General features: G+C 45.9%; 1 long non-coding RNA gene across 1 annotated transcript; it reads left to right on the forward strand.

The window, feature by feature from the left end:
• The first annotated feature begins 5,377 nt into the window (after positions 1-5,377).
• LOC144105696 (uncharacterized) lies at positions 5,378-24,886 on the forward strand. The gene is made up of 4 exons (XR_013308860.1): positions 5,378-5,539; positions 11,984-12,093; positions 20,946-21,044; positions 24,722-24,886. It is a non-coding gene; the product is annotated as an uncharacterized LOC144105696 (long non-coding RNA).
• Positions 24,887-27,500: the final 2,614 nt, after the last annotated feature.

The following is a 27,500-nucleotide window of genomic DNA, read 5'->3' on the forward strand; positions in this document are numbered from 1 at the left end:
AAATGCCGTCGCCTTGGCTTATGCGCCCATTGACAGAGAACAGAAGACACCCCAGGTCAAGCCAGGTCTCATTCACGGCGTCCGCACAGAGAATACATCATCGTTCATCTCGAATGTCATGAGCTGAACGTGATCAGCCTCGAACAGAACAATAGGTGCCGTCGGCTGTATGTTAAGTAAGGAAAAATCGTCGAGACTCACTGCCATGCATGAGAAAATGACAGGAGCAGCTGCACTATCATCCTCACCACAACTAATATCACCGCGCAAACTATAAATAACGATCATATTTATGATTCAGGAGCGTCGTAAATATGTGTTCTTTTAGGACCGATACGATGCTACGTTCACTACCCCGATAATGTTGTGGATTTGTAATAGCCTGCTGATACGGCACTCGCAGTAAACAGCAACCGCTGTGGAAGCTATGATAATTCATTCAGTGTTATAACTGGTCGATATTTGGAGTGTGCATTATTTCCTCCTCATCCAATAGCATGCTCTCTCGCGAATCCGCTCACAATAAAGACGATAAAGTAAAGAAAGCGGCACACATTTTTTTTTTTCATGACAACCGCTAAAACACGATCGCGAAAACTGGACGTTCAACGGCGACCGATGGTATCAAGCATCTTTAACAAAGCGAATAAAAAAGGTTGTATAGAAAAGCGGAAAATTTGAGAGCACGAATCAGATGCGAACCATCTGTCGTTTCGTTCGGGACGCCACGCGAACGCTTGGTATTTCAGGTAAGCTAAATGTTTGAGCAAGCTATCCAAAGCTTTGGGCGCATTGAACTTTGTCGTATAAGCGCGACATTTGTTTCAGCCGCGCCGCGTATTCCACTTTACCCGTCCATAACATATTGCTACAATAGTATTACCTGGCACTTTCTTTGGGTTTAGAAGGCCTTGCAATGATGCATTCCTACATAGATGCATTCAAGCGTTAATCCGTAGAAGAATAGTGTTGCTTGCCGGATTAAAGAGTGTCGACGCTCAACAAACGTTTCTGCTAAGTCACGGTACTGAAGTCGCATCCAGAGTGTGAGGGGTCTGACGTCGGAATAACAGCGGGAAGGGGGGGGGTGAACTTTTGCTTCCACATTTCGCCTCCATTGAGGCCAGTAATGCCAACCTCTTGTTCTTCGCTCACATTACCATTATCTTGTGCTTAACAAGGCGAAGACTTCACAGTAACCTAAAGGATCTTAGTACAAACAGCATTTAGAAAAACAGATCGCAAGACTGGTGTTAGGCGATTGAAACATTTGTAAACAGGAAGTTGCGTTCTTTACTGTAGACGTGGCCACCTGCGCAAAACTTTAGGGTGAAATATGGTCTGGATGACTGCCGTGAATATTACAGTTTAGTCCGCTGTGATAATATTCTATGTTAACAATTGTACGCACACGCGCCAAATATTGGGTGGCAGCTTTATAGTTCTAGAAAAGGTTAAAGTTTTACGGACTGCAAGAAAAGAAGTGCATTGTTTCTGCATAGAAGGAAATGAAAGGTCTAACCAGTATCCAGGTTTCTAGCGGTCACATCGTACTATGCCATTGGATCTGCAGTTTTCTTTCTTTGCAGCATATTCGCTATTGAAGCCGAAAAAAAGCAAAAATTGAGACAAGTGTGTTTCATAGTTTTCTTCGCGCTAGTGCACAACACGATTGACGATGACACAAAGAAACAGACGAGCATATGTACAAGTACTGTACATGTGCGTAATTGGGACAGAGGTTTTAAACGGCTTTCATGTAGCGGGTCTCTACGATTGCAATGTCACGTCTGAATAATGATGCTTTACAAATTCTGAAGTAAATTCAAGTTAGCGTGTTCCCTGCACTTTTTCTAGCGGACAGGCTAAATGAATTTCTTGCGGTGGCGAACCAAATTACACACTTTTGAAATAAGGATGCCCAAAGATGGCATACTCATACGTATGTCGGAACCCAACATTGGCCGAAACTGTTGAAAGCATATTGGAATGTTTCGGTGTTTTGTTCTCGTCTTGAGGGGCTGATAATTAGGAAATTAGTTCGATAATTTATGCCCGAAAGGTGATTAATTAAAAGGTAGAAGAAAAACAATCCCATATCGCCGATGGCATCCGAAACCACGACTTCCTAATTTCGCGTAGGATTTTCTACCAACAGAGCGACGGCAACGGCTGTCCAATCATCTGTTTTCAGAGGTATTTATGTTTCGTATAACTCCATTTTAGCAGTGTTTATTATTGCCACTCTCGTACACAGCGGCGGACGTGGTACGTCCTTTATTACCGCGAGTGTCACGTGGACCATGATCAAGCGTTGAAGACGGAAGCTGTGCGAGATACCTCTTATGCTACCATGGCATCAAGTCTGCCAGAACCGAGGCAGTCGTTAAGCAGTTGAGCAAACAAGGACAGACAATCAGTTCTCTTTCAGTCATGAATAATTACACTATTATTTTTCATTATTCGCACCCCAAAACTAGAAAATGAAAGCATTCCCCAATGCATTACTTTGGTTTTGAACGTTGGCTCCCACATGTATACCATAACGAGACCCTCATTTCTCAGTATTAAACCCCTCAAAGCTCTGATATGCTATTCTGAAAACGCTAGCTGTAAAACGTCGCAAGTTGCGGTGAAAACTAGCCTAGTGAGCCCGACGCGTTAATTGATATCGTTAAAACTGCTTAAATGTAGGTCGACCAACTATGACGACCAAAACAAGCTTTACGTCGATCAGAAGAAGCTAAGGACATCCGCGCAATTTCACATGGTTGTCTCGGACATGCTAGCGTTTAGTATTAGACAGGTGAAATGAGCAGAATAGTATTCACAGGAAAGAGTGTCCTACGTGCCTTGCAGTAAGTTCACTATGATTAGGTTAAAGAAAGAAGCAAACAGAAAACATGATCCCCTGGTGTTTACCGCACCCCGCAAATTAGTGAGCCTTTGTCATCAAAATGAATAAAGTTAGAACGAAAGTTGCTAACACATGTGGTAGAGCAAACCAGGAAAAGTTCGTAAAATGTGTTACAGGTATGGTCAATAAAATTACCTTGACATGAGGCATGAGTTCATAGGCCAATCAGGCAGATGTCTAAACACAAGGTTAAAGGTGCACAGCAATAGCATAGATAAATTAACAAATCCTGGAAACCTTGCCCCCCATTGCGCAAATCACAAGGGTTCACGTTGCTGTGAAAGGACTACAATTTTAGCTCGTGCAAGAACAAGAAAGAAAGGGAAATAAAAAAAGCCTTCGAGATATGGGAGGCTGGTGAACGCGAGTGCGTAAGCACAACCTAGGTATTATCATGTGAGGAGTTCGAAATAATTAAGAAGCGAAGGTGCGTGCCACACATCCGGTGGCAATGAGTTGATTATTTTGAGCATGTGCATGAAATATATTCAATATATATATATATATATATATATATATATATATATATATATATATATATATATATATATATATATATATATATATATATATATATATATTGCCGTCGTACAAGAGTAAATCTTAGTCGTTAGTGCGCGCTTGTCCTGTCTCTCTCGTTTCTTCGTTTCTCCTTCTGTAGCGCGTTATTTCCAACAAATGTACAACCAACTAGCCCACATTGCCGCCTTGCATGGTTATTTCAGTTCATTTCAAGGTGGTTTAACATCCCAAAGCGAATCTGGCTATTAAGGACGCCGTAGTGAAGGGCTCCGTAAACTTCGACCACCTGGGGTTCTTTAATGTGCACTGACATCGCACGGTACACAGGCCTCTAGAATTTCGCCTCCAACGAAATTCGACCACCGCGGCTGGGATCGAACACGCGTCTTTCGGGTCAGCAGCCGAGCGCCTTAACCCCTGAGCCACCGCGGCGGCCTCCTTGCATGGTTAGGTGCTTATGCAAGAACTGAGCTTGGACCACAAGGTTCTCATCGTAACTGATTTTTGTAGAATACTTGATGTCATTCTTAGCCCATATACCGGTGTCTGATTATTCGTTCAGCAGGTCGTTAACACCCACTGAAAAATTAGGAGTGCTAGAACACTCTGTTCATGCTTATCAAATGAAACATCAGCAGGTGGGGTATCTTATTTAGAAATACAAACGCACACCAGAAGTTACGAAATTTCATACCCACAATCTAAACAGAAAGGTGCAAAAAAGAGAGTAAGCTGTCCTCTAGCGCATAGTCTTTCATAAAAGGGTGTGCACTAGAGGTCAAATTACTCCCTATTTACTCCAGTTTAGGTGTTTTCGTGTTTAGAGTGCATGAGGGCGTTCAATAGTCGAGAAGGATTGCTAGTATGGTTGTCAAAGGATGGTGCGCAAAACGGGCAAAATTCATAAGTAAATATAGTCAGAAAGTCCTTGATCATACTAACAATATAGTAACATGCCGGTGTTTCGTAAATTGACACACAGAAACATCACATCAAAGCATTTTTCACAAAACCATGCCCAGTAGAAACGGAGAAGTTGTTAGATTTCAGGTGAGTGTAGACAGCACAAGATGCGATATCTCCGAACGGCTGCACAATTTTCATCCCCGTGACCTGCTTTGGTAGTTTCCAAGTTCGTTTCAATCACAAGATGCCGGTATGAAAACAATATTTGTACTTTCGCAATCTGCTGGTATTTAGCAGTTTGTGTAGAAGGCGATATGTAATTAAGAAATTTAGAATAATGTTTGGGGTACCTAAAGCACTTGGAATACTAAGGTCTAATAAACGTATTTCAGTACCGTAAGCGGTGTTAATCTCTGGGTCTATTAAGTCGCACCCTGCAAAAAAATTTCCTGGATGGGTGGATGAGATAGCGGGGCATTGTATGGTACGTTAAGAGGTTTACCTACCTAAGCTAAGCAACTCGAGGTGAACTATTCGCAAGTTATTAAGCGAAAATGACCAAATGCCTCTTGTAGTGCAGTTGTTAACGCGCTGAAAAGGTCGGCAGTTTAGTGATCGAACTGCGGTAGAAAACAAAAACAATTTACAGTTTAGGATGTGAAGTAATATCGCTCCGAGAAATGTGTAACCGCAGGAACCACAGAGAAAAGGTTCATTCTTCCTTTTTTGCTTTCACTCCAGCGATTCAGTGAAGCATCTTGTCCCTGCAAAGTACAAGATGCTGTCTGAACTTTAAGTTGTACCTTTTGCATTACGATGCCGTCGAAAGTGACAACATAATGTCTTCAAATTTCGGCAGCGTGCGAGAGATTCTTTAGTTCAAAAGCTTCTGCCCGTACATTTAACAACGGTTGGCCTCAGACCAGGTGCAACATTGTCATGTAAAAAAAAAAACGAATGCCACAAAGCTTTCTTTTTTTCGATTTTTTTCTGTTTTTTTTTTCTGCAGGAGCTGTCTCGGTGCAACGAAAGCCCGATAATACCTGACACACGCAGACTGCAGCTACCACTTTCCGATTGTTTCTGCTGGGTTTTTTCACAAGATTATGTAACGCCCGATGTGATAATGATTATGGTAGACTCAGTGACTGCGTCTGCATACACAGTCCAAAGCCGAATCCATCATGGGCGAAGGTATCCCGCTGCTTTACCATTCTCCTTCCCGCCATGTAGAACCAGTGTCATTTTGGTTATTCCGCCAGACTTGATGGAAAATGGGTTGGCTGCAGGGAACACATTTCAGGTCTCAGTTTCAGGGCAATCACGAAAGGCACAAAAGGTATTTTAGAGGAGTTTAACGTCCCAAAGCGACTCAGGCTATGAGAGACGCTTTAATGAAGGGTTCCGGAAATATCAACCGCCTGGGGTTCTTTAACGTGCAAAGACATCGCACTGCACATGGGTCTCCAGAGAATTTTGCCTTCATCGAAATGCGGCCGCTGTGGCCGGGATCGAACCCGAGTCTATTGGGTCAGCAGCCTAGCACCATAACCACTCGCCACTGCGGCGCCTCTCCTCCGCCTGTGCTACTCAGGCGGTTCAGACAGCCACCGAGAGTGAGAAAAATACGGCTTGCCTTCCCTTTCCTCATAAAAAATTCTCAATATTTTTTAGATTGTCCCATTCGCCGCGGTGGCTCAGTTATTGCGGCGTGAGACTGCTCAGCCCAATTGCGTCGAGCATTCTTCGGCTTCCTCCGTAATAGAGGCTATGCGGAGCTTGAGTTCTCTCTTGATACGTTGAAGGTTCCATCGTTTAATGAGTTTTTCTCTATCTTGCCATAACTGAACGAGATGGCGATCTATATCTGGTGCCACGGCAGTACGCTGGGTCACTTGAGTGTGGGTTGCGTGTGCTTCCCTCAAGCGTTGTGTTCATTCTCTGATGTTGGCGATCCCTCCGCGGAAGTTGTCCCAATTTGCGATTTTGGCGTCTCTGAGTATTCTCCTGAGCATGGGCGTGGAGATGGCTGTACTGAGGATATAGTGTCCACTGCCTAATGCCTCCCCTAGATGCGTCCAGGTGACAGCGTGGATATTCTTTGCAAAGGAGGGATCCGGTGTGGTGTCTCCACAAACGCTCTTGCCTATGCAGGTGGGAGTAGCGAGGTCTGTGGCCACGTCGAGACCCTCCCCCCTGTATATTGCTTCTAAGAGTGAAGAACTTTTCGGGATGTCTCTGTCATAGCCCCAAGACGTGGGAGGAGCATTCATGTCCCCTACTATAACAAAGTTGATTGTTGGCCGCGTTCTTGAAGCATGCTTGAATGATTTTGTGAAACAGCGGAGGTCTTGCTCTCGGCGGGCTGTAGAGGTTGGCAATAAAAGTGCTGTTCTTGCCTCTTTCAGAGGGAGGATTTTCAATATTATGTGACCAATTTCAGTGATTGTGGTCGAGAAGGCTATTGAGGCTATGGGGTTGGCTATGTAAACCGCGACTCGTGGATAGGCCGGATCGTATATGAGGTAGTATCCTGTCATAGGGGGAGGGTTATTTCCTATCACCTGGATACAGATCACGTCTGGTGGTAGCGGATAGCGCTGAATGGAATGGTGTAGTGAGGAAATTTCCTTGTGAAGGGAACGACAGTTCCACTGCCAATTTCCAGCTGCTGGTGGGTGTCGCGTGAGGTAGATGACGCTGCCATCGAGAGTGCTTGCGGCGTCGCTGACATTATTAGTGTCTGTAGCGTCTGTAGGATTTGAAACGAGAGTTATCCGAGCTGTTTTCACGCTTCCTCGAGCCATGTTCGAGTACTCGAACGCTACGCTGAAGTTCCCCTATGGATTGACCGCGTTGTTGCAGTTCAGTAGCCATTTGTTGTTGTTGAGTGCTGAGGTGTTGGGCTCTCCTGTCAATCGCTTGTACACGCGATTCAATTACCTGCAACAGCGAGCTAAGTGGCTCGACGTAATACTCGACGAATACTCGAATACTCGACGCAATTCTCCCGGACAAAATTGGGCCCAGTTCTGCTCATCTCTCAAGGGCACCTTCAGCACTGCCCAGACATGGACAATCCTTCGAAGTATTCTTGAACCCGACAAAATCAAAACGGCTACAAACCGAACGCTTCAAACAATTGCTAATCAATTCTCTGGCACGGATGGGGCTCTGATGGGAGCTCTGTGGACGCGCTATGTAGGCGACACTCTCTTCCCTCCCTGTATTCTTGGTTACACAGGCCACCCCAACCCTATGCTTGACGCCCTGTTAGAGTGGCAGACGTCCGATCGGTAGTTCACACCTCCCAGCGAAACAGTGCCGCCGGCGCAGACTAGATAACGAGTGCCATCATTCGTAATCTCAGTTGGGATAATTTTCAGGCTCTCACGGACTACGTCAATCATGAGCTATAGGACAAAGTAGTAGTGCCCCAGGAATGGTGACACGCAGACATTATCACCAATCCAAAACCAGGCAAGAAGGCTACGTTGGACACACTACGCCCAATTTCTTTAACGTCTTGCGTAGGCAAACTCTACGAACGGGTCGTCAACACCAGCTTTCAAACTTACATCGATGACTATGATCTCTTTCTCCCTACCATGATTGGGTTTCGGCCCGGCCTCTCGGCTGAATACGCTTTCCCCCTAATAAGAGAAGAGGTCCTCACAAATATTCCTAAAGGTCATGAACACCTCATTTGCCCTCGATCTAAAGAGCGCCTTTGATAACATCTCACATGAACCAATTCTTCAAGGCATCATCGACCTTAACGGTGGCGAAAAGATAGTTTCTTACGTACGCGCATTCCTCACGGGACGCACAGCGACGATAGGCATAGGCCAAACACGCTCCGAGATTCGAGAAATGGCACACAAAGGCACGCCGCAGGGCTCTATCATATCGCCCCTGCTTTTCAACATCGCGATGCTCAAGCTCGCTCAGCAACTGCAGACACTTCCCAATATCGAATATACGTTGTATGCTGATGATATAACGATATCGACCACCAAGGGCTCTTTAGGCCACAAATAAACAACGCTACGGGAAGCAGCACAAGTAGCGGAAGATTTCGCGTTCAAAAGCGATCTTCTCTGCTCACCAGAGAAGTAGGAAGCAATACGGGTTCATAATCCACGATACAGATCATCGCGCTCGATCAACCTTACGATAGAAGGGCAGCCCATAAAAGTAGTGTGAGCTTATCCGGATACTTGGACTTTGAATCCAAATCAACCTCAATGCCACCCACACCAATCAAACGCTTAAACTACCACTACGCAAATAACCCGCATAATTAATCGTATGACCCGACATCGTCAAGGCATGCAAGAAGAGGACACGATGCGATTAGTTCAAGTGCTAGTCCCCACTAGAATAACGTACGGACTTTCTTTTCACAAGACCACAAAACAGGAAGAGCAACAGATTGACACCATCATAAGAGGGGCATACAAAACGGCGCTTAATCTTCCACCCAGCGCCCCAACGGGAATGCTTCACGCTCTGGGCCCGTTCAACGCATATTCCGAACTCCAGGAAGCAGTCCTAACATCACAAACAGTCCGACTCCAACAAACACAAGCCGACCACGCTCTTCTCAGGAGTGTAGGCACGACAGCGGACGTACGAGTCCTGGTTTCTCAATCCACCCTAGAGAAACTACAAAGAAATAAAATCAAAGTTGCTCCGATCCCAAAACATATGTTCAAATATGTCCACACCGGCAGGCGCAAAGCAAGAATTTCCTACATACGCAGGCGACTCGCCATCTCAGCCGGTGGTGGTGGTGGTAAACTTTAACAAATATTGAGCCATATCTCAAACTATTCTTTGGTTGGCTCTTGGTCGCGTGAAGTGGCCGGCAGTTGGTGACGTCCGGCGACTTCTAAAGCCCAGCCCACCAGCTGCTTCTGGACAGCTGGGTCGGAGCTGGACACCGCGACCTCCCATCGCTCGAGGTCAGTGAGTTGCCACTCTGATGGCGGCTGGAACTCAGAGCATATGTATAGTATGTGATGGAAATCAGCTCTTGGGGCTCCGCATAGGGTACACTCTAAAGGGCACAGCCCTGGGTGAATTAGTTCTACAAGGGCGGGGGAGAGAAAAGTGCGAGATTGTAGCTGGCGCCCCGTGACCTGCTCTAATTTAGTGAGTGATTTGTGAGGCGGAGGATACTGAAGACGTTGCTCTCTGTAGCGGGGTGAAATTTCGTGGTACGTGATCATTCGGTCACGGGCGCTCCCTGGCTCGGCGGCTAGCCCTGCTCGGTTGACGTACGCTCGAGCGGTGTCATGGGCGGCTTCGTTGCCTGGATGGCCCGCATGCGCGGGGACCCATATGAGTTGAATGGGCCTAGAGGGGGGGCTTAGAGGAGTTGAGAATTTTATGGGCTACGGCATGCGTCCGCCCTTTAGCAAAGTTTCTGATCGCGGTTTTTGAGTCACTGAATACGAGTCTGCCAGTGGGGGAGGAGATCGCAAGGGCAATTGCAGCTTCTTCGGCTTCTAGCGAGGTGTGCGTTAGGACCGATGCAGCTGCCGGCGCGGCGTATGTGGACGCCGAGTCACACCCGGAACACAATAAATACGCGGTTGCAGCGATAAATTCCGAATTATTCACAGTGCTCGCTGCCTCCGTCATAGCCCACTCTTCAGAGACAGCGGAAACTGCTGCTGTTGTACTTGCTATACGGCACTGCGGCGCGCAAGGGCGCAGTGCTCATGTGATCACGGATTCACAGCAAACCTGCAGAGACTTCCTTCGAGGACGCGTCCCAAGACAAGACTCTCGATTCATGGGTACCCAGCACCTCAATAAACCCCACCAGATTACGTGGATCCCTGGCCACGAAAAACTAGAGGGAAATGAAAGCGCGCTCGTTTTAGCTCGAATAGAAGTCAACCGAGCGGGGCCATCCAGCGCATTACAGTTCATCCCTGTTCCCTCCATGTACAACGAAGGCTTAGAGTTCCAGCGTCTGCAGCGCCAAAAATACCCTCTTCCTCACACAAAATTAGGCTCCCAGGACGCAATCTCCTGCAATCAGATCCAAACGAACACTTTCTTTCATCTCCACAAACTTCACTTCATGCACCCATCACTATACCCTGACACATGCCCATGGTGGCACACCCACCCAACACTCTTCCACTTTTCATGGCGAAATGGGGCGAAACCGAAACACTTACAGACGCAGTTTACGTCATTTGAGCGGTGGGAGGCGGTGCTGACCATCTATCGTGTCGAGAACCAAAAGCCCTCATAAAACAGGTCCGTCTGACAGCTCAAGCCAGTGGAGCCCTGGAATGAGCACCCCACCCACAAGCCTCAAAAAACATTCCTCTGATTTTAATCAATAAAGTTTACCTTACATTACCTTCGCTCAGCCCAAAGTCCTGGAATGGAATCCTGATCCCTCCGAACGTATTTAAAACTATATCGAAACAATAAAATAGGGGCATGTGTGCTGTTCTACGTCAGTGAGCGTTATTTAACTTCAAGTGGTCGAAATTAGTCCGAGGGCCCTCGCTACGACGACGCTAGATTTCTGCCATTTTTCACTCCTTCCTTCATTTCCTTCTTTGACGGCGTGGTATAGGAGTTCAGCATGAATGACACATTTACTGTGGCTTATATTTCCTAATGAAAAATTCATTATTCTTCACGCGGTTGAGCGCCGGAGCGGTTGTTGCTGGCGTGGCCGAATTAATAAAGGCCAAGAAATGGCACGGCCCTGCCGACTGAAACTGGCGACTGAAGGAATTTAAAAAAGACACTTCAAAAATAAAGATAGATAGGGAAGAACAGAGTGCAATTAATTCACCTTACGTGATTTGAAGGCGAAAGCATAATTTTATAAGTGATATTTTTTTATCCCTTTTAATGACACTTTCCATTAGCATACAGTGGTGAGTAAATGCATGCACTAGCTGCACCTTTATTCGTCAATAAGCAACGCTGTTTAGATGTCTATGGGTTGCGTTCTCTTTCCTCAAACTCATGGCCCTTGGTTCAATTCGCCGCACATGCAGAAACTAAGTTTGTTTTGTTTTTTTTTGCTGGTGACTTCACGAGGTCACGTGGGTTTTGGTACAAATTTCCTCGACGATGATGTCTGCTTCAGCAACAGGTCGTGAGAGAGGCCACGGTAACCCTGTCGCGGCTATAAGATCGGAAAGCCCATACAAACATTTTCTTACACTGCCTACTGGCTGTTCATAGACTTTCGTAAATCAAATCTATAGACTTTCAATAGACTAATTCTATAGACTAGTGTATAGAAAGTACAATCTTATATACAGTCTATAGAAAGTTTATAAATTTACGGCGATAAGCTATTGTAGAGTTTTGTCTACAGGCAGTCTATTGACTATTAATAGTCAAAAGGTCTATAGAAAGTTAATATAGTTTATAGTAAGTCTAGAAAAAGATTATAGACAAAATCTGGACAATTTCCCAACGCTGAAACGTGTAAAACACAACAGTTATTCTACAGCGGCTGCGTTGGAATGCGGTGTCATTAAGTGTTTCATAACGTTGCGAGCGGCAAGAGATTTCTTCTCCTGGTTTTAAACTTTATCATTAATGGTGTATGTTTTCAATGTGAGAAGGTACGTCCGCTATTTCAAGATTTCAGGGAAGAAGTGGTTTGTAGCAATGTGCGACATGCCTGAGGAAAGATGCATCGAACAGAGGTTTTACCCGGAAAATAAATACATGACGTGGGCATCAGACGGCATGTGAATATAGCAGTTTCACAGACTTGTCCTCACGCTAACTCTTATTTCCTACGTTATTTCACAAAATGCGAAATCCTACCCACAATCCACTGGCATCGTTTTGCACCTGCGTTTCTTTCGCTTTTTTACAAAGTAAAGGCTTATCCGTCCGCCTTTGTGAATGTTTAATTACTGCCTGATGAGATGGTTACGCATTTTACGCCATATTCACAAGAATCAGGTATAAGTGCTTCATTAACCTTTGTCTCAGTTCCAGCTGTGTTTTAAAGTAAAATTGTTACGGGCTGTCTGTCCGGAGAAATGCTACATGTTCGGAATATCCGAGACATTTTTGTACATATACATAATGAGAGGACCGATATGACAAGAAAGAAGCAAAATATCAACATGCAGCAATTCGAACTCACGACCTATCAGCTCGTCGGTGGGCGCGCATAGACTTGGGCATTCTTACTGTTAATTTTTCATTCACTGCTAGATTCCTACACAGGAGAACACAAGAAAATGAGCTGCACAATAAGTAGCCTTAGATTCAGGCTCCTCACATAATGTTCACAAAAAAGCAAACAATTAGGTGCCAGCCCTGAATAGACTGACATCACCAACTTAAGTTGTGCGAAGCAAAAAATCATTGCAATATTTCGGTGGTGTATCATCCAAAAGCAACTCAGTTTTTAAAGATACTTGGTTGGTTTGATTGCCTAGGGCTCTGAGTACTGCTGACAGTCTCATAGCCTAGTGCCAGCGTTAATTTTTCCTTGTGCAGAAAATTTTATTACTAAATGCCACATGGCTAACATTTTTAACGTTGCTGTTGGGAATAACATGTCAAAGCGGAAGTTGAAGATCCCCTTGAAAAGCAGCCGGCCGCAATGTTTACCTAAGATACAGTTTGCGTCATCATCATCATCAGCCTGACTACGCCCATTGGAAGGCAAAGGCCTCTTCCATGTCTCTACAATTAACCCTGTCGTTTGCCATCTGCGGCCACCGTATGCCCGCAAAATGCTTAATCTCATCCGGCTACCTAACCTTCTGCATCCCCCTGCTACGCTTACCTTGTCTTGGAATCCACTCCGTTACCCTTAAGGACCGGCGGTTATCTTGCCTTCGCATTACCCGCCTTAGGTAAAGCTTTCAAAATAGAAAAGTGTCAACGAGACGCTGGTACTGCTTCAGCAGTTCACGGCGCCTCATAGAGAACAAATCCGTTTTACTCCGGAGCGCCGTCCCCTACGGGGCTTTCTGTCACGTGTAGGTCACGTGTAGCTGTCACGTGGTAGGTTTTTTTTAAGTGTAGTAAAGTAACACGTGAAAATGACACCTTCGTGCTAATATATACGCAAGCTCTTTCCCAAGGTGATCTACAACTTCTGAATTGACACTTTATTCGTGAAGTCATTATTTTAAATATTATGATTATCTTTACGAAATCGCTTAGGACGGGGAAAAACAGACGATCTATTTGATCGATGCGGAGAAGGTTGTGTTAGCGTTAGTGTTCCTCAGGACGGTGCAGCCACTACTGCCTTGTTCAGGCCGTGCGAGTGCGTGACATCATCCAGTCCGTCAGTCGGCATGCGCCACGGCTATTCCTGCTACACCACTCTCCTGATCCAGCCCAGTAATCAAAATAGTACCCACTCAATACTCAACCCACTCCCCTCGCTCCGTCGCCGTCCCCCCTCATCCACCATTCATCTCTCCTCTCCCTCATCTCTCCTCTCCCTCCCCTGAAAGCAGAAAGAGGGATTTATTTCTGTCCACATTGTCACCTGCCAAAACAGGCTTCAGTCGGACGGACAGACAGACAGATTTTTCCGACATGCGGGTTCTAATGCTGACGCATCAAAATAACTCCAGATCAGCTCCGGATACTCAACACATCTGAGTTCCTCCCACTTCGCTGCGACACTGTGTTGTTTAAAATCCTTGTTACGCCTAACTAGCACGTCTTGTATACGAATTGTGTCCGAAGTTGGCATGCCCAATTCTTCGTGGACAAAATTTTCGAATGCGAACAGTTTAGGAACGCAGTTTTTTATATATTGTAAGATTTCACTCTCATCATCATCATCAGCCTTACTACACCCACTGCCGGGCAAAGACCTCTCCCTTGTTTCTCCAATTAACCTGTTCTTTACCAGCTGCGCCCAACCTATGCCCGCAAACTTATCAATCTCATCCGCCCACCTAATCTTCTGCCGTCCCCTGCCACGCTTGCTTTCTCTTGGAATCCACTCTGTTACCCTTAAGGACCTGCGATTATCTTCGCTTTGCATTACATGCCCTGCCCAAGCCCATTTCTTCTCCTTGATTTCGACGAGGATTGAAAATAATAATAACAATAATTGGTTTTTTGGGAAAGGAAATGACGCAGTATCTGTCTCTTATATCGCTGGACACCTGAACCGCGCCGTAAGGGAAGGGATAAAAGAGGAACTGAAAGAAGACAAGAACAGAGAGGTGCCGTAGAGGAGGGCTCCGGAATAATTTCGACCACCTGGAGATCTTTAACTTGAACTGGCGTCGCACATCACACGGGCGCCTTAGCGCTTTGCCTCCATAAAACGCAGCCGCCGCGGTGGTGTTCGAACCCAACCGCGGCGGCTGCGTGTTTATGGAGGCAGAACGCTGAAAATGAAAATTGGTCTTTTGGCAAAGGAAATGGCGCAATATTTGTCTCACATCTCGGCGGACACCTGAACCACGCCATAAGAAAAGTAATAAAGGAGGGACTGAGAGAAGAAAGGAAGAAAGAGGTGCCGTAGTGGAGGACTCCGGAATAACATCGACTACCTGGGCATCTTTAACGTGCACTGACATCGTACAGCCCACGCGCGCCTTTGCGTTCCGCCTCCATCCAAATGCGGCCGCCCTGGTCGGGTTCGAACCCGAAAACTCCGGATCGTCGACTAGGATTCCATTAACACGCGTTTGTTCCATCACCCACTCTGCACGCTTGCGGTCTCTTAACGTTACTCCCATCATTTTTATTTCCATGGGTCGCTGTGTTGTCCTTAATTTATGCTGAACCATTTTCGTTATTCGCCACTTTTCTGCCCCGAGGGTGAGTGCAAACAAGATACAGCTGTTGTACGCTTTTCTCTTGAGGGATATTGGTAAACTGCCTCTCATGATCTGAGAGAACCTGCCATATGCGCTCCACCCCTCCTTATCCTTCTAGTTATTTCCCTCTCATGATCCGGATCAGCTGTGACTACCGGCCCTATGTAGACGTGCCCCAAGTAGACTTTTTTTGTGGGGGCGGGCGGGGGGGCGGGGGCAGTGATTAATCTGTGACCCTCAACCCGGAAAAGTATGCTCTCATTAGGTGTAGACAATAAAACGGTTCTACAAGTGGGCAAAAGTCTCCTTACCAGATTTTTGCGACCTACTTCGTTGCGTGTTGTCCGCCCGTTAGTAATTGTTAGTCTATTGATTCTGTTCGTTCACAGCCAGGCTGAACTGATGAGAAACGACAATTTCAACTTCAACAGTCACCCCTTGGCGGAGAAAATGCACTTTAATTCTACATGTCTTGTTGCATACCACGTTCTCACATCAAAGACACAAGCGAAAAGTCTTAGGCATCCACAAGTAGAAAAGAAGATGCGAAGTGTCAAATTTATTCCGTCAGTTATATTGGTACTAATACCCGTGTTGTTTTTTCTGATGTGTCCCCTGGTACTCGCTACCAGAACGTTAAGACCAAATCAAAGAGTGAAAATACATTTTTTATGAACCTTTGGTTTTTGGCCTTAGTATTCAAAAGAAATCCCAAGTGTAATCTTCAATTTCCGTGTGATCAATGCATATAGCCTGCCCTTCTATATATTTTTAAGTACTTACCCAGTAGAGAATGGAGCAGGAGATTCCTAGTATGTGAGCTTCAATGACACAGTTTGTTCAATTTCCACTGTACTGCTACGCAGCACCACAGCCATTAATGGTTATGTCCGAGGAGAGTGGTTTCGTCTAAATAACGGTAAGTGTTCAAGAATGTCACCGACTTCAATTCCTATCAATTTTCTTCTCAAAGCGACTACTGTCGTCAAAAGTGTTTGGATCATTGAAATCGAACAGGCATACATAACGTTCTGCAACCATGTCCGCCACTTTATTCGTTCATACAGTGCGTCGGGATCATCCGCCTGTTCAACAGCCGCGAAAGCACGGGTACTGCTCTTGCGTGCATACCCCTAAAAGGGTAAATGTAATATCTTTAACTCAAAAATAGATAGTTATGAAAACAGCTGTTTGGTTCAATTGGAACGGTTATTTATAACAGTTAAAACTTGTTTGATATCAGTAGCATTTCCCTCCGTTTCAAGAATGACGTCACAGATCAACGGCACTGTTTCATTCACACAGCAACGTTTACAGCTTTACTCGGTTCTGACGTTTGTAAACAAACGTGGAGTTTTGATGATGATACTACCACAACGTGCGTCCGGTATCAATGGCACGGCGCTTGAAGAGGTTTGAGCCGGTGCAGACACCGCGTGTCGTGCAGTATGTGATAATGTGCCCATGCAGGTGACGCTGATGATGATTATGATGACGATGCAGGTGACGCGTCAGCTATCGATACTTTTCTTCAAACAGGAAGTGTTCTGGGGCTAAATCACAGTGCTGAGAGCAAAAAAAATGACTTCGGTTTAACGTGGCTTCAACCTATAGTTGTATGAGCGAACGCTCTATTAACCGTGGTCTGCGCTATCTCAAATCAAATATCACGGTCAAGGTCAAAGGTAAAGGACAATGGTCGTAGTCATATGATCACGTGGTCATACTAATATAGCTTGGACCATACCACCATGCAGTAGTTCGGTTTGACACTGTGAGGCATTGGAAGTCATTGTCGTTGTGGTGCCCGCTGCCTGAAATCAAATGTCAAATTCAAAGGCCAAGGTCAAAAGTCAGTCATGTATCCAATGGTTATAGTCATATGTTCACGTGGTCATGCTACCATAGCTTGGGCCCTACCACCATGCAGTTAAATTCGGTTCGACCTTGTGAGTCATTGAAGGCCCTTGTCTCATCCACATCTAAATGGGAAGTTATACCACTAGAAGCAGAGCTCTCACTCTAAAATGTTCGACAAACCCGTGCATCATAATTTTACGAACACAGGATGCGTTTGGCTGAGCGAGAGACCGTGCTGGAGCGCGTCGCCACACGTGTTCTGATACCATGGACTGCCACAATAAGCAAGCAGCACGCGAACCACCGACTGACTGCCGACACTGTAACAAGCGTTAGTAGAGAGTTTTGTAGCGAAAGCTACATTGGCCACGTACTCGCAGTTTCGTCGTGCTCGCATTCCCACCGTGGCCGCACCGCACCACGTGACCAACCACAGGTCTGGTCACGTGACCAACTGCGTGACGAACCACGTGACAACAACTAGCCGGACAGCCAGACTAACCTGGAGAGAGAGAGATGGTTTATTTACTTGAAAGGCAGAGAGGTTGGCCTGAAAGATGACTGGCCTGCTACTCTGCACTGGGGAAGGTTAAGAGGAGAAAAAGAGGGTCGCGATTGGGGATGATGATGATGGCAGGAGGCAGATGAAAAAATACATAAAAAATGTACACTTTCTGACATCACAAACGCGAGGAAAGGCCCGTGTCGCTTAAAAAGCGTGACAGCGCTCGCGTTGCCTGTACAGTTTTCAAACTATCTGGCCAAGCGCCGAGGATCAAATCCTTCGAGACGGGACTTGTATCCATAGACCTCAAAACAGGTGCAAGCATAAGTCTTTCACGTGTATATGCTGGACACACCAATAAAACATGTTCTATAGTCTCTTTCACGCCACATGTGGTACAGTCCAGGGAGTCCGCTTGTCCTATTAACTGCAAGTATTTGCGCGTGAAGGCGACGTTTAAACGTAATCTATGGATTACGCATGTAATAGGGTGTGGTATTCCGCGAGGAACAGAAAAGCTCATCGCCGGATCCAGCCGTTTAAGGCGTATGTGTCGAGTTTCTGGTAGGATCCAGTACCTAGCCGACTAACCTGGACTAACCTGGACTTGCAATCAAGATTAACCAAGGCTAACCAAGCTATGTCTTACCTTTCGCTACGTACATCCTGGCATAGCCGAGCTAAGCCACCGCCAATTTTAGCATAGCGCGATCCGCGATCCGTGAACCGCTTCCTCGAGGCGGCACTGCGAGTGCGCAGAACGCGCATGCAGGCGCTTACCATTTTATCTCTTAATGACCGCCAACACTCAAAACCGCGCCAGCCCACTTGAAGCGCCAAGTATCTGTTGCCATTAAACCTATGGATGCCTTGCAAGGCTCAACAGCATTCATAACCATTTAAAGAATGTAAAGTGCCCTCTTGATGAACAGCTGTTGTTGGAGTGAGCTCGAGTGGTCTACCTGAAGGGCTTTTCGCAAAGCCTCAGTAGTCTCGCTGGGCTCAGAATGATTAGCCTTATTCATGTACACCCTAATGAAATGAATCCGTATGCAACTGCACGAAAAATGCATACCATGCGTTTTCCTTCTCACGCATGCGGAGAACAAACGCATACAGTGCGTTCAGCACGAAAGTCCTTGCGGAGCTTAAGTATTTTATGTGGCTGATAGGGACGGCTGTTTTTTTTTAAGCGAAATTTATTGCCCCAGGGCATCAATGATGGGTGAAGGTGTGATGAATGATGTAGTAGAGATCAAATGAATGGAAAAAGTTTAGCTGATTTGATGAAGTCCAGTAGAGAACGATGGTACGGTACCTGCGTCCAGGCAATGTATGAAGAAGGGTTGCTTGGTGAAACACCTGCTACCATCAGGTGCCGGATCCTTGTAGGCTTGAGAGCTGGGCAGTCCCACAGTAAGTGATGAATGTCGGCCTCAATTTCCTCGTGTTTACATATCGGACATTCTGGCTGAGGAAACAATTCTCGATACTGAGGCATTGGGTTTAACGTCCCACTAAAGCGGCTCAGACTATGATGCAGTGGCGGCATGCGTTCTTTACGGACTATACAGAACTAGAACGGTGGATACGGATAGCTAAGGGCGAAACGTAAGGATTTTTTTCCTCACATTTCATGACACATACGCAGTCAGCATGGTTGCTATATCGATATGTGCGCCACATGCAGAAACTTCACTATAAGACTGTAGAGACATGAGAAAAAAAAATAGTGTTCATATTCAAATGAAGTCGGCGATCGACAGCCCCGGAAAATTTTTTTGACAAATGAAGTGCAGGCTGGTGTAAATCGAACATACGTGCACACAAGTAATTGAATGACTCGACAGCGGCGTTAGCAACACTACTCGACCAGCGGCATCCAAGATCAGGGTCACCCACTGCTTGTCGGTAACGGATGGCTAACCATATTTGAAGCGGGTTAGGTGCAGGCGCACTGCAGGTACAGATGCGTGTCGAGCCAGATACGGGATACATCCTTACGAAAAACACGCTTCACAGCGAAATTCAGGAGCCTGTGCGATGTCCGACGACAAGCAACCTGCTTAGAGAGGCGCAGACACAAATTTTCTAAGCCAACCCACCCAGTAACGTAAAAATGAGCCCCAAACATCATTGCATACCGTGAATTACTAACGATTATGTACCGGCAGTTCCAGTCTCGGTCAGAGCTATAGAGACCGGCCAACCTTGATTGTCACAATACTGACGCCATCGGCGTCGCCAGCAAGCACTGACTGCTCGCACGAACAATCACTAGGTTCGGTGCCATCCCATTATTGGGACAAGTGCGCCATGACGTCACTCGATACGGGTGAAAATGTCAAGTGGTTCCGTCAAAAGCGTTCCGTATGGGTTTTTTCTGGCAGTCTTAACTGTTTGACGCAATGATGGAAACAAATTACAGAAACATTTTGCTACATATCAGAAGAATGGATCAAGCTTCAATATTTCCATAAGAGTATCTTGCAATTTTCTAATTTTTAAACGTTTTTTTTCTGAGAATGTTGTACACGAACTTGCCCGAAGGCATCGTCTTACGCCCATAAAGCTAATTGTATCCTTTGTTTGCTCTCGAAAATTCGTGCCTGCAACCGTTTAGTGGTGCTAAAATATTTTTTTCCCCAGCTGATATTCACCTGCGCAAAATTTGACACTACGTTACTTCAGCTTGCTGTAATATTGCAATATTAGTGAGATTGTTCACAATTTTCAGCACATTTTTTCCCCTATTTCACCCCGTTTCAAGAGTTCGCGCGTGTCAAGCGACCAGTTGAAGCAGCATAGTGATATACCACGTATTTTCTTTCCCCGTAAACTTTCCTTTGGCATGTTATTTAAAAGCCTCATGGGACATAAAATATGTCGCGGCAGCTAAATTTACTGATTAGCTGCAGCGTAGTGACGTCACCAGATCGAAACGCTTTCGTCGGATGACTGGCTGGAAGGACTGAGCCTTCCCAATAGCTGCAGGAAAGTGACGTCACAATAGAGGAACATTCCCAATGGCTTCAGAGAAGTGACGTCGCAATACGGGAACTTTCCTTCGGTGTATTATTTAAAAACCTATTGGGAAATAAAATGTGTCGCGGAAGCTAAATTTACAGACTGGCTGCACCGAAATGACGTCGCCAGATCAGAACGTTTTCATTGGATGATTGGCTGGAAGACCTGAGCATTCCCAATAGCTGCAAGGAAGAAGCGTCACAATGCGGAAGAATTTCAAATGGCTGCGGGGAAGTAGCGTCACAATACTGCAGCATTCCCAATAGCTGCAAGGAAGTGACGTGACTTCTTGCAAAGGCATTAACCGCGTCTACTTTGTCGCATGCCGATACATTACGAAATTTCGTGTCGCTTAGATTTTTAATGTCTACTTTACGCTGATTTTACGCAGAAAACTACCACCAGATTCTGGACACGGACTACAAATCGTGGATAATCGAGCGCTATTGCAAATTCAAACCGGAGCGAACCCCAGACCAACTTGATATAGGTGGGTAGCAACGCTCTTACCTCCCCGTCAGTGGCCACGTGCCATTAACTGTGGAGAGCATTGTTACTATTGCAATTCAGAGCATATTACATCGCTGCCATACTGACGGTGACCACATCCTCATACACAAGATGTTTCACCATGCATAAGTGTTCACATTTACACCATAAGTACGTACCATACCACGTTCACCATACGTACACCAACATATGCTTCTTTAGTTACAAGAGCGCTTTTTTTCGTCATAGCATTGTCAGCGCTGCACTACATCAGAATACAGCTAAGAGGTGCTATATGGAAAAATTAACTGTTTCACCATTACTCTTAGGCTCTTAATTATTTACCGGCGTGTAGCCCACTGTAAGTAATATCTATATCAGTTTTTTAGAATTTCCAAAATGCGGTTGCCCTAGGCACTGCGGCCCAACACATTTTTAACAATTCGGACTAGTTACGTGCACTGGAAAGGTTTTTTGCCTGCAAGCTTCTGGAAAGCGCATGTATTTTGGCGCGATGCAGCCAAAATTTGTTGGGCCAAGCGCTGAGGTTAACCGTGTTTTCGAAATTCAAATCTTGGAGATATTCCATACTGTGGGCTACACGCCTCTCAGTTATTAAGGAGCCTAACAATAATTGTTAACAGGTAACTATTCAATATTAGTCAACCAGCTGGTAGTTAGCACATCTTAGCTGCGTTCTGATGTACTACACCACTGACAATGTTGTGCCGAAAAGGCACCCTTCTAGCACAGAAGGCCTGTTTTAAAAAATTGTGTAAAGTCTTAGGTTAAACACCTGTAAGTGGCATTCACACCACCCCGAAGCTCAGAAAATAATACAACCAACCGTGAGAAGGAGGCATAAGAAACGCAATAATGCTAATCGATTGTACCAGCGGATTTGCCGGTTCTGCAAGGTACAGACCCGCGAAGATGCGGCGAGTTTCGATGGAAACTGAAACAAAGCCACCTGATTAGTCGCTATTATTAAAGGGACAGCGTTTGGGTCAGCTGGATAGCCATGTTTAGATCGCGGAAGCGCTCAAGAAGACAGATACACAGAATGAGATGGACACAAATGGGCTTACTTCCAACTGACTTTTGAAGCGAAAATGTATGCTCTTGGCACTTCGCCTGCGCATACTTACAAGGTTAAAAGATGGTATAGAAACCGATAACAACTTGCCAAACTCTCCAGCCTTCTTGTGGTAGATGTTATAAGGTAAAAGAGGAAGATGTTTAAAAGAAAAGTTAGGTGAAGATGAAGTGTGGACTACAGAAAAGGAAGAGAGATTAGTATTCATTGTCTCAAGTGGGAAAAAAGCCGTTCCCGTCTTGTCTTCCACACCTGTGAACTTCTTTTTTAAGAGAAAATTGCAAAATCACCCGAGAAATTGTTAAAGCTTTCGAAACAGGGCAAGCTGGGGATGATTGCGTAAGTGCTCCTTCAAATCTGCTCTCGTATTAAAGAGTTGTTTTATCTTTAGTCGGGCTCCGGGCAATTCAATAAGAATTCACTGTTCATCAATGTGTGGCTGAAACCTTAATTGTCAGCATAGGCAGGTGAAAAGCCAAGAGCATAAATTTCCGCTTCTCGCATGAAATAGAATCAGCTGGAAGGAAGCGCTCTCTGTGTCCATCTCTTTCTGTGTCCCTGTTTTCTTGAGTGCTTTCACGATCTAAACATCTCATTACAAGGCAGCTGGGTTATGCGGCCTCTAGGGCCGGAATTGGTGTCATTTAATATCGTGCCTTTTGGAAGCACACGGCACTTATACCGGAGAACGCGTTCAGTGCAGGCGCTTGTTCTCACTGGTGATAGCGGTCCACGCCGTGTTAGGGCGCTGCCATGTCGACGGCAGGTCGACCGTCGCGCCGTACTGATGTAGAACATGCTAAGTCTGCGTACAGAGCTTTGTCATTCTCTAACAATACGCCGCTACACATGCAACCCAAGCTCGAAGCACTATACTCCGTCCCATGCATTGCAGGCAACGCTGCGGAGGCTGCGGAAGTAGTGCGTCCGCAAAACCGTACAACTCCGCCACCTATTATTCGTTCCTCTCAAAGCCTCGGGGTCAGTGTTTGAACGAAAACAAAGAGCGGAGTAATATGAAGTGATAGCACTGAAAATCACCGTCGAAGCTGTCAGCTGCTCAGTATTCGAACCCTTTGGCTATAATGTTCACTCAATGTGAACTTCTTTTTAGGCGCTGATGAAACAAGAGCAATTCGCCCTACCAGCCGCGTATTATACAGCCAAATGTGATTCTTACTTCTCCATGTCTCTATGAGTTACAGCACCAAAATGGGGCAAGAGGTAAATCAAAGCCCAGGAGATTGCCATTCACGCCACTTAAGATCTGCCGCAACGAAATATGCTTGTGTTCACTTTGGGTACAGGGCGAACTACTTTATGGGTGCGAATTTGGCCTGCGCGAACAGGTGCTCTAGCTTTGGCAGCGTTGCCTGCAATGTATGGAACGGAGTGCAGCTGCGTTGCACTCAGATTTTTGCGTTCATCGTAAGCTTGTTGCTAGACACTGCACTCGATATACCGCCCTGTTTTCTGGAACAAGCTTACCTTGCTTACGCAGACAAAAAGTCAGAGCCGTCTGTTCGCTCTTATATTCAATGTAGGTGAAGCAGAATCAACGGGCAATTCGCCTTTTCGGATCCCTTTAGAGACTATTGCAAGAGCTTACTCGAATTCACGTCAGTGGCATTATTTTTTTTTACTTGACACCAGGGAAATGTTAAAATTGTACTTGACCTGAGCACATACCTATAAGTGAAAAGGATGGCTGCTAAGCTTAGTCAAAAGCCACAAATCTAGCCTTATTCCCTTTTCTAGCTGTTCTTGATCTTAACCCTCCGGCTCACCCAGGTCCTAGTTTGCTGAGGAAAACGATTGCTCTGTTTTGGTGGTCTTCGTTTTCGCTTCATCAAGAAATTTTGTTTTCCTTTAACAAGGTAACCATGTGGGCTAGTTGGTGTGTATCAGACATAACTTCACCAGCGTTGTCCTGTCTTCTTCTTCTCCTGGTGTCCCGTTCTTTCGCTGGTGAAGTTATGTTTCTTTTCCTTCCTACAGACTAGTCCATAGGCAATACATATCTTATAGACAGTCTATAGAAATCTATATATTTATGGCAGCACACGTTTAGTAGACTTTTTATAGACAGGCTATAGACTATGAACAGACCGAAGGAAATTTCTGTAGGAAGGAAATAAGAGTCTATAAAGTGTCTATAGACCATCTATAGACCATGTCATTAAGGGGAGCAAAGATCACAGGTAGCAATAGGATGGTTGCTGCCCATCTATTACTTGAAATCCTTAGGTTCGTGCCTGAAAGAACAGCCGCTTTGTGGCGACACTTTCCTCCATCATTCAAAATCACACTTCTCGAGAAAAATCGCGCGGATTAGTTTCAAACTGAACGGACAAACCACAGTTTACCGTTCTGGACCACGGAGGAAAATGCTGCCGGAGGCTTTAAAGGTCCTTCCGTTGAGGCGACGACTGAAGCTATTTTAAAAAAGGAGGATCACCACAAAAGGAGAAGGCGACACATCGGGCATCCATCGCCCGTTTACTTTATCCGAGCAGTGGAGGCTTAGCTTGGAAGCGTTTATTCGATACTGGATAACCCGTTTCCGGTTTCCCTTCTCGCAGTGGAAAAAGAGTTCGTCTGTGTATTGGTTCCCAAGCCAGCGAATGTTAGCCGTGACGTACTCTACCGAGCGTCTGAAATTCTGACGTGGAACAACGTGCCTGGAGTAGAAAAATGGCATCCCACAGGCTGCATGAAGAAGTGGAAGATTAAGAATCCTTCTAAAGAAGGTCCTCCTGGAATGTATGTTCAGAGTGAGCTTTCTTGAGAAAAAAATTAATATTTCTGAAGCTGACTTGCTCTCCGTATGTGTGTGCTTTAATTATTGCCAAAGCAATGGCGGAAGTGGACCTTTCAAAGCGGGCAAGGAAATTCAGGGAATAAAAAGAGGGCCATGCAAAAAGCAACAAAGTCAGCTAATATTGGTCCGGAGGTTCCCCTTACACGAAAGCTAAGGGCTGATGAAGGGAGTTTATTGGGGACACGGTGATAGCCCTTGTTCGTTATAAAGCACCACGATAATATATTTGCGTGCGGGGACTGGTTCCGATTAGCACACTTACAAACAGCCACGAATGCCCGCTGTGTGTTTGTAGTCTTAATAATTGGGCATTTTTTAAAATTTTGCTAGGATTCCTGTGGTGGAGAGTTATATGACTAGAGTGTACACATAAATAGTTCGAATTGCTGCTTTGAATTCAACGAACAGTGAGTGTTCGTTGAATTGAAGTATGCACGCCATAACCAGTAATTTTCGTGAACCGATATAACCTTCAAACACTCAAATGGTTTGTTATCATCATCATCATCATCATCAGCAGCAGCAGCAGCAGCAGCCTGACTACGCCCACTGCAGGGCAGAGGCCTCTCCCATATTTCTCCAATTAACCCTCTCCTTTGCCAGCTGCGCCCACCGCATGCCTGCAAGCTTCTTAATCTCATCCGCCCACCTCACCTTCTGCCGCCCCCTGATACGCTTGCCTTCTCTTGAAATCCACTCCGTCGCCCTTAAGGACCAGTGGTTATCTTGCCTTCGCATTACATGCCCTGTCCAAACCGATTTCTTCCTGTTGATTTAGACTAGGATGTCATTAGCCCGCGTTTGTTCTCTCATCCACTACGCCCGCTCCCGGTCTCTTAACGTTGCACCTATCATTTTTAATTTACAATACAGAAATTGAAAATTGGTTTTTGGGGAAACGAAACGGCACAGTATGTGTCGCACATCTCGGCGGACACTAATTACAATTCAGGAGACCTCCCTCATTTAGTGTGTAGGGCTTTATCAACCCCTTTTTATCCATTTCAATAGCGCGCGCTGTCTTCCAGTCGTCTAGGTGCGTACGAGTGCAGCGCATCTGCGCGTGGCCGAACTGCTGCTCGCGAGGTGTGGCATATGATAATAATAATAATTATTGGTTTTTGGTGGAATGGAAATGGCGCAGTATCTGTCTCATATATCGTTGGACACCTGAACCGCGCCGTAAGGGAAGGGATAAAGGAGGGAGTGAAAGAAGATAGGAACGAATAGGTCCGTAGTGGAGGGCTCCGGAATAATTTCGACCACCTGGGGATCTTTAACGTGCACTGACATCGCACAGCGCACGGGCGCCTTAGCGTTTTTCCTCCATAAAAACGCAGCCGCCGCGGTCGGGTTCGAACCCGGGAACTCCGGATCAGTAGTCGAGCGCCCTAACCACTGAGCCACCGCGGCGGGGCTGGCATATGATCGCTGGGTGATGATTTGATTATGGCGGGAGATTCCGGCGGGAGCGCTGCTGGGGCGCGGTAACGCTATCGGCGACAAGCACGAGCCGTCGAGATGTGCACGGACGACGGGGTGGCACTTAATAAGAAAAGATAGAAAATGAGGAAAGTGTAAGGCGCCGACCAAAATAAAGTATGAGATGACGTTTCGGCTCCTCCACGGGAGCCTTATTCACAATGAGGCATAACGTAGCTTCGTCGTTTGTTTATACAATGCTCATGAGCAACCCCAGGCACCTGGCGTAGATTGAGGGCAGGTTCCCGTCATTTCGATTAAGCGTGTGCTCTGTCGTCTGAATAATCAGCGATTCCAGATAAACGACGAAGCTCCGTTATGCCTCATTGAGAACAAGGCTCCCGTGGGGAGCCGAAACTTCATCCCGTCCTTTCTTTTGGTCGGCGCCTCCTACCTTCGTCATGTACAATCCCGACCAGACGGGCTTCCTTCAGACTCCAGACTTAAGTAAAAGATGGAAGCGGCGTCTCCGAATGTGGCATAGCTGTTTGGTCTGAATGGCCGCTACACGAGCAGCCCGCAGTGAGTTTGTTTTGCCTTTCTTATGGTGGCAGGCCTGTTCTGTTGTAGTTCGAGCATTCCGCTCTCTGTAGCCTAGACCACATGCTCTGCTCCGCCGCTACGTCCCCTTTCGTTCCCCTTTGAAAGCGTTCGTTTGGTCCGGAATAAACCGGTGTCTTTTAAGCCGACTGTCGGTGTGTCACTCGTCGAGCGAGACCATGGCTCGCGGATACTGTTCCTAAAGAGGTAAGGTCTTCAACTGTTTCGTAAGCACACGCGATGAAATGCGTCATTATCGGCTGATGAATTGTGTCTGCCACTGGCAACTCTGTCCACCATTTACTATGGGCGCTTATTAGCACAATTTCGAGCGAAAGAGGTTGTAAACATCGGTTCATGATTTTTTTATGGCGCAAGGGCATCTATGGTCAAAAAGTGCCATGGCACAGGAGTTTTTTCTTCTACCCAAAGTAGGGTAAAAGATCCAATTCTCAAGCATTCACCCCAAAGAAACTGAGCACCAGGCAGGGCAAAACTTGTACTCATTGTATTACCGG

Source organism: Amblyomma americanum, chromosome 9, assembly GCF_052857255.1.
Source record: "Amblyomma americanum isolate KBUSLIRL-KWMA chromosome 9, ASM5285725v1, whole genome shotgun sequence".
In the NCBI taxonomy this organism is placed as follows: Eukaryota; Metazoa; Arthropoda; class Arachnida; order Ixodida; family Ixodidae; genus Amblyomma; species Amblyomma americanum.